Here is an 8466-nt window from a genome sequence, read left to right as displayed (position 1 = left end):
AACATGATAGGTAGATTTTGAAATATTAAAAAAAAGAATAAAAATAATAACATCATGATATAGCACTTGCTCAGCATGGACAAAGCCCTGGGTTCAAGCTTCAGTATGACTCTCCTCATAAAAAAAAAAAATCACTATGAACATCAAGTACCTAGAAGCCAGCTTGAAATAAAATCATTTCTAGCACAAACATTCTGTTTCTTCATCTGAACAGCTATTAGTCATACAGTTATCAAGTATATATTCATAATTTTCAATTTTTTTCTATATATGCTGAGCTTTATTTAAAAAGTTTGTTCCTGGCATGGTGGTGCATGTCTATAATCCCAGCATTTGGGAGGCTGAGGCAGAAGGACTACCATGAGTTTGGCGGTAGCCCGGGTAGGTCAAGTGAGTTCAAGGCCAGCCTGGACTATATAGTGAGACCCTGTCTTTAAATAAATAAATAGGCCAGGCGTGGTGACACAATCCTGTAACCCCAGCACTTGGGAGGCTGAGGCAGGAGGACTGTTGCAAGTTCAAGACCAACCTGAGCTACAAAGCGAGCTCAAGGCCAGCCTGAACTACAGATAAAGACCCTGTCTCAAAAACACAAAAATAAATAAGTACATAAGTAACTTTCCTTTAAAAAGAAATCAAAACACAAATACAAATGCATATATTCAAGCCAGGCATGGTGGTGCACAATTGTAATCCTAACAATTGGGAGGCTGAGGCAGGAGGATCACTGTGAGTTGGAGGCCAAGCTGGGCTACGAAGTGAGCTCAAGGCCAGCCTGAACTGCATAGTGAGACCCTGTCTCAAAAAGACCAAAAACAAATGTGTGCATATCCTACCTTTGAGGACAAGTAAATGCCCTTTACAATGTCCTGAAAGGCGTTCTCTTCCTCCTCTCCCATGTGTACTATCTCCTGCTTTGGGTGTCTGTCACTGCCTTATTACCATCCTTATGGACTATGAAAAACCTATGCTTCCTAGCCTGAAGAAAATAAAATGCAGATGTGGTTCTGTCTTCTCTTATGCACACGAACTCTTGACATGAAGACTTATAGTCATGTAGCAAGAGCAGATATCTTGACTAACAAGCACCTATTTAGAAGACAAGAAACACACTTGATAAAATCCATACAGAGGAATGACATGGAAATATTAGTTAAAGTAAATTAAGCCTTAATTTTTTTTTTTTTTTGCGGAACCGGGTATTGAACTCAGATCCTTGCGTTTGCCAGTCAAGCGCTTATCCTACTGAGCCATCTCCCCGGCCCAAGCCTTAATTTTTTAATTACAAAAAAATCCTACTTTTTGTTTCCAAATAGTTTTTGAAATTATCAGCCCATATAGTTCTGAAGTCCTAGAACATTAACATTACATCTGCCTACAAGGATTTTGTATTTTTTAAAAGTTTATTGCGAAGTTACAAAAAATAAATTTTCTTAGCTATACTAAGCCAAAGGTCAAGAATTTATGATTTACTCACTTTAACGCATGGGTCTTATACACTGATATTATCTCATACTATTTATTATACAGCATATGTAAAAACACTATTAAAGCATGATTTAGTTCACACACACACAGCTAGAGGGTTTTATCCTAACTAGTATCTACATATACCTTGTTCTCCTCTAGGTATGTTCTGACTTCTCCCTGGGATCTTCAACAAGCATATATTACACACACACAGCAGCAGTTATGAGGTAGCAAATCTGAGCGAGAAGGACAGCTCCTACAAAACAAGGCCTGTCTTTTCATTCTGTTTCTGTGGTGCTCTTTACCCCCTTCTCTATCAGCTTACCACCAGTGGGTTCCAATGCTCTTTCCCCCCTTCTCTATCAGCTTACCACCAGTGGGTTCCAAGTCACCCCCATCCCTGGAGCAATTATTCTCCGTCTCCGACAAGATCCATCTTGTCTGCTCAAAATGACTGCTCTTCTTTCATGGTTCTTTTCTTCCTCTCTCACCTCACACTTCCTGTCTCGGCTCACCTTATAACCTCAATCAAGCTAGTAGGCTTTGATGCAGATACTTAAGTTGGCAGAAAATGAGTTATCACACAGAAGCTCCTGGCAGTCTTTGAGCCTGCTGTGGGAAAGCCCCAAGAACTTGACACATTTCATTGTTCTGCTTCATCAGGTCAGAGCATGTCCTTTAATTGTATGATGCTAAGTAACAGAAGCCCACACTAAATCACTACTTAGCTAATACTGTAGACGCCTACATTAGAGGGGTATATTAAAAGATGATAAAAAGCTTTAAAGTCATTTAATATTTATGTTATATCACAGGAGTTATAGCAACAGAAGACTTTGAACAAAGAAAAATTATAGATATGGGTTCCATACAGATCAATAAAATGTAAAACTTAGGTTAGTAAATGTTTTAAGAATGCTGTCAGTCTTAGCCAATAACTGATATAAATCAATTATCAATGAGAGGGACTTCTGCTTTTGGCCAGGGCACAGTAACATGGACCAAATTTATCCTCTGCCTTGAAAAAGCAAAAAGCAGTCCAAATATATAAAAAACAAAATTCAAGATATTGATCAGGAAACAAGGTGAGTTCCATCGTTCAGCTTCCTGCCTTGGGAGCTTATAAGCACTGGACAGAAAGCCTTGGCAAGGCCTGGCAGCCCTGGCAAGCTGTTGAAATTGCAAGTCTGGAGTGATCTGGAGGCTAATGTCTATGGGACAGAATAATACTCTAGATAAGAGATATATGAGTGGAGAATTCCAAAGATCTGCAGAATTCTTCCTTAAACGCTGAGCTTTGATCAGTGCTTACATGTGGAGAAACTAACCAGAATCTCAAAAGGCTACCCAAGAAAGACTCCCACCACTCACACAGGGCCAACAAAATACCTAAATACCCAGATTGAAAACAAAAAGCTCGTGATTCATGGGTCTTTGGGTAGAGTACACAAAAAGATCCTGCCATAATAGTGAGGCAAAATTAACTCTATAAATGCACAGGAAACTTAATGGCAAAATAGAAGAAGCTTAATGAAAATAAGAAAGCGGGTATGGTGGAGCACACTGTAATCCCAGAACTTGGGAGGCTGAAACAAGAAGACTGCTGTGAGTTTAAGGCTAGTTTGGGATACATAGTGAGTTCAAGACCAGAAAGAACTATATAGCAAGACCCTGTCTCAAGAAATTAGGGCTGGCCAAATAGCTCAGCAGATTAAAGCACCTGTAAGCAGGTGCAGGGGCCAGGGGTTCAATCCCCAGGGCCTGCTATGCCAACCCAGGACCCCCAAGTGCACTGAAATGCCAATTGAGACTGGGCGTGGTGGGGTGCACCTGTAATCCCAGCATTTAGGAGGCTGTAAACAGAATTACTACAAGGCTGATCTAGTAGTGAGACCCTGAACATCCTGTAGATCCTTCCCTAAAATACAGGAAAAAAAAAAAAAAAAAGAAAAAAGAAATTGGAAGGGAGGGGAGAGTAGGGGTGGGGTGGGGAAGAGAGGAAAAAGAAAGCTGAGGATGAAAGCAGAGTGCTTGTTTTGGATTTGATCCCTAACACTGAAAAAAACCAAAGCAAAAAACCCTACCACCAATATCAAAATCACATTGGTGCCAGGGAGATAGCTCAGTGTAAGGTCCTGAGTTCAATCCCTGGTACCACCAAAAAACAAACAAACAAACAAAAAACAAAAAACAAACAAATAAAAAAACAAGGGGCCGGGGAGATGGCTCAGTGGAATAAGTGCTTCCCTGGCAAGCACAAGGACCTGAGTTCAATCCCCGGTTCCGGAATAAAAAAAACAAAAACACACTCTTCAAAAGTAGAGACAATTAGAAAGTCTTCAATGCAAAAAGGAAAACAAACACATTATGAATATAGGAACAGATAAAAATGATAGATTTTTCAATGCAAACAATGTAAGCTAGAGTACAGTAAAATAATCTTTAAAGGACTAAAAGGGGGGGGACCTTTAATTGACTCTTAAAGGGGTCAACCTATAATTTTACATCCAGAGAAATACCTTTTAAAAATAAGGGTGAGCCAGGCATGGTGGCACACACCTGTAATCCCAGCAGTCGGAAGGCTAATGATTGTTGCCAGTTTGAGACTAGCCTGGGTTACATAATGAGCTCACCACCAGCCTGCACTGCATAGTGAGAACTTGTCTCAAAAAAAAAAAAGTAAGGTGACAGCTAAACATAATCATATCAATAATAACATTAACAATAGATATTTTAAATAATTAAAAGGTAGAGATTTCCAGATTGGATAAAAATATGACTTTGTTCTACCTATGAGAAACAATTTAAATATAAAACACAAAATGCTATAAGAACGGGAGAAGACAATAAGTACCACGCTAATGCTGAGTAATCATATTAGCATGAGAACAAGCAGATCTCGGAGCAAAGAAACCAGAACTTTTTTATAAGGTCATTTTATAATAACAAAAGGGTCAATTCATCATGAAGACACAAATCTTACAGCTACATGTACAAATAATACACTAGCAAAGTGTGTGGAATAATGCTTTGGTTGTATTATTTGGCTCAGTAGAATAGGCACTTCCCTGGCAAGTGCAAGGGCCTGAATTCAATCCCTGGTTCCACCAAAAAAAAAAAAAAAAAAAAAAAAAGTAGTTAATGTGATTATTGATATGATTGTGTTTGGCTGTCATCTTACTTTTTTTTTTGAGACAAGTTCTCACTATGCAGTTCAGGCTGGCAGTTAGCTCACTTTGTAACCAACCCTTTGTAGAACTCCGATGAGAAATAGACAAATCTACAATTTTACTTGGTAGGTGTCAATTTTCCTCTCAATAATCAATAAAATAAGCAGACAGAGGTTAAGTAAGAAACATAAGATTTGAATAATACAACCAATTAGCTTTAGCCAGCTGAGACAGGGCATTCTACCCTGCAAGAATGTACATTCTGTTCATGTGTACATGGAACACTGACCAAGATAAGATATATTACAGGCCACAGAACAAGTCTGAATAAACATAGTAAGGGTCAAGTCATATAAAGTTTGTACTCTGACCACAACAAATTAAATTAGAAATCAGTAACAGAAAAAGCCTTAGAAAATCCCCCCCAAATATTTGGAAACTAAATAATACAACTACTAAAAAATTCATCCATAGAGCAAAAAAGAATTCAAAGGGGAGCCTGGGGAGATAGCTCAGTAGAATAAGTGCTTGCCTGGCAAACACAGGGTCCTGAGTTCAATTCCCAGTACTGCGGGGGGGGGGGGGAGAATTCAAAGGGAAAAATTATCTGTTTGGGAATTGAATACAAATGAAACAATACAACTTACAGGACAAGGCAAAACCAGTACTTGGTAATTTTCACAGAATTAAATGTCTACATAGAAAAAAAAGAAGAAGAAAACCAAAGGCCTAAGATCTTGCCTTTCATCCCAAAAGCTAGACAAAGAGAAAATTAGACCCAAAGGAAGGAATAATAAAGATGAGAGCAGTCGGGGAGATGGCTCAGTGGAATAAGCGCTTCCCTGGCAAGTGCAAGGGTCTGAGTTCAATCCCCAGTTCAGCCAAAAAAAAACCCAAAACAAAAAACAAACAGGATGAGAGCAGAAATCATAGCAGTAACAACAGATAAACAATTTTCAAAAATCAATAAAGTTAGCTCTTAGAGATCAATAAAATTTAATAAATTTCTAGCCAGAATGATTAGACAGGAAAGAAAAAGGGAAATACAGAGTGGTGACATCACTACAGATTCTTCAGAATTTAGACACTTAACACATAATAACTGAATACTATAAACTTAAAGCAAATTAAGTTTGGCAATTCAGAAGAAAGAACAAATTCCTTGAAATATACAAATTACTGGAGCTGGGAATGATACATAGCTCAGCAGCACAGCGTCTGCCTGGCAAATGCAAGGTTATGAGTTCAACTGCCTGTATCACCTGTATCAAAAAAAAGGGAAGAAAGAACTATATGAATTACTAAATGTCACTCAAGAAGAATTGCCTCAACTGTAGTTACTAAAGAAATTGAATATATATCTAAAAACATTCTCACAAAGAAACTGTCAGGCCCACAGGACTTCACTGGTGAACTCTAACAAGAATTTAAGGAAGAAATAAAACCAATTTGCTATAAAATTAGAAAAAAGGAGTTAAATTATTCTAAATTCACTCAATGAGGCTAGTATTATTCTATACCCAAAATTACAAAAAAATAATAAAGCTACGAACCAATTTCTTTTATGAACAAAGATGTAAATTTCAAAACTTAACAAATCAAATCTTATATCTAAAAAGGGAAATATAGCCCAAGAATGCAAAATTAATTTACCATCCAAAAATCAAAATAACCTACGTTAGCCAGCTGAAACAGACACCAAAGGATCATCTCAAAAGATGAAATCCAACATTCATTCCTGGATAAAAACTCAGCAAACTAAGCATAGAAGCAAAGTACAACTCGATAAAGGGCATCTTTGAAAAACCTAACATCATGTTTAATATTGAAAGAAAGAATGCTTTTCTAGTACAATGAGGAATGTGGCAAGACTCTTTCTCTCACAACTTGTAGACAGCTTTAGAAGATCTGGCAAGTGTAAAATGGCATGAAGAAATAAATGGCATATAGATGGAAAAGGGAGAAATAAAACTGCATGTACAGGCAACCTGATCTTTTATGCAGAAAATTCAATGGTGCTTTCTTGGGCAGCTCACGCCCTAAAATTAGAAAGATCCAAAAGGTTGTCGTGGCACCTGCACAGGACTGATCTGTGAATAATGAGGCCTCCCATGTGTGCCTGGGGCAGCAGAGTATACACTTACAAAGGACTTTGCCTTGCTTCAATGCCAAGGAAAACACAAACTCAGCGTCATTTATAGAAAAGTTCTAAATTAATTTTAGCTTAGCAAGACCATTTTCAGGTAGGAGCAACATTCAAAAATCACTTGCTGGTGGGGAGAGGATGGGGGTAAAAGGAACAAAAATGATCAAGTAAATTGGTTTGGTATGAACCAATTCTCCAAAATGATTGTAACAATATTATGTATTACAAACACACTAATCTAAATAAATCTGAAAAATACTGAAAGATGTGTGCACTGAAAACTATAAAACATTGGTGAGCGCGTGGTGGCGCATGCCTGTGATTCCAGCACTCGGGAGGCTGAGGCAAGAGAATCGCAACCAGTGTGAGGCCAGCCTGGGCTACAAAGTGAACTATATAGTGAACCCCTGTCTCAAAAAGAACAAATCAATCAGTCAGTCAACCAAAATGAAACACTGGTGAGAATCATTGAAGACTTACATGTGAGAGATGAGTAGGCCACAGCAATCAATACTGCACTTTTAAAGTACCACACACAATACCTACTTGGTATAAATGTGCAAAGACAATTCAGTGGACAAAGGATATCTTTTCTTCAAATGGTTCTAAAACAAATGGATAGCCTATGCAATAAACATGTAGCCACCCTTCCACCCCAATTATTTTAAAATAGGTCATACAACTAACATAGAACCTAAAACTACAGGGGCCAGGGAGATGGCTCAGTAGAATAAGTGCTTCCCTGGCAAGTGCAAAGGCCTGAGTTCAATCCCCAGTTCCGCAAAAAATAAATGACTACATAAATAAATAAAATAAAACTACAAAATTCTTACAAGGAAAAAAATAGGAGAAAATATTTCAGACCTTGAGTTAGGTAAAGAATTCTTAGATAAGACACCAGAAGGAAAATCCATAACAGAACAAATAGATAGGGTCTGGGGATATAGCTAGCTGCACAGCACCTGCCTGGCAAGTGCAAGGTCCTGAGTTCAATTCCTAGTACCAAAAGGAAAAAAAAAACAAAAGAACACATGGGTAAATTGGTTTATTTTTTTATAGAGGGATACTGATGAGGATTTTTGTAGTTTTTAGTTTGCAAATTTCTGCACTATTTCAATCTTTTATAATAATATATTTCTATGGTAAGAGAACAGAAAGCAATACATACTGACTGCAGAACATTTTAAAACAAGTTTTAAGGGCTGGCGAGATGGCTCAGTGGTCTAAAGCACCTACTTGGAACAAGCTTGGCTAAAGCACAGGGACCACGGTTCGATCCCCCAGCACCACATGCCAGCCAGCCGCGCCCCCTGGTGGGCTGAGCTGGCCACACACACACACACAATAAATACACAATAAATAAATAAATAAATAAATAAAAAATAAAACAAGTTTTAAATTCCTCCCTAGTGAACAGCTGCTTACATTAAATTTTTTCACACACATATTTTCCATAAAGAGGCCAGCTGTGGTGGCACAAGCCTACAATCCCAGCACTTGGGAGGCTGAGGCAGGAAGATCCTCAAGTTCAAGGCCAGCCTAAACTATATAGGGAGGCTTTGTCTCAACCTCCTCAATTCCACAGAGAAATCATACTATATATAATTCTATATGATTTTACTTAAATTTCTTGTTTTGTTTTGAGGGGACAGAATTTTGCTATGTAGTTCTTACTGGCCT

General features: G+C 38.1%; 1 protein-coding gene across 5 annotated transcripts in view; it reads right to left on the bottom strand.

Moving 5' to 3' along the window:
* Samd8 (sterile alpha motif domain containing 8) overlaps window positions 1–8466 on the bottom strand; it is a 94626-nt gene that overhangs the window by 41320 nt on the left and 44840 nt on the right. The window contains exon 1 of one of the 5 annotated variants that reach the window (XM_023718875.1): window positions 837–887. The exons of the other annotated variants lie outside the window; for them this stretch is intronic. The gene's annotated coding sequence lies outside the window, so the exon portion shown is untranslated. Of the gene's footprint in view, window positions 1–836; window positions 888–8466 lie in introns of those variants that run through there. 5 annotated transcript variants of the gene reach the window in all.

The sequence above is a fragment of the Octodon degus genome, unplaced genomic scaffold (assembly GCF_000260255.1).
Source record: "Octodon degus isolate 3935 unplaced genomic scaffold, OctDeg1.0 scaffold00005, whole genome shotgun sequence".
Taxonomy (NCBI): domain Eukaryota; kingdom Metazoa; phylum Chordata; class Mammalia; order Rodentia; family Octodontidae; genus Octodon; species Octodon degus.
This window is presented reverse-complemented; position numbering and strand designations above follow the sequence as displayed.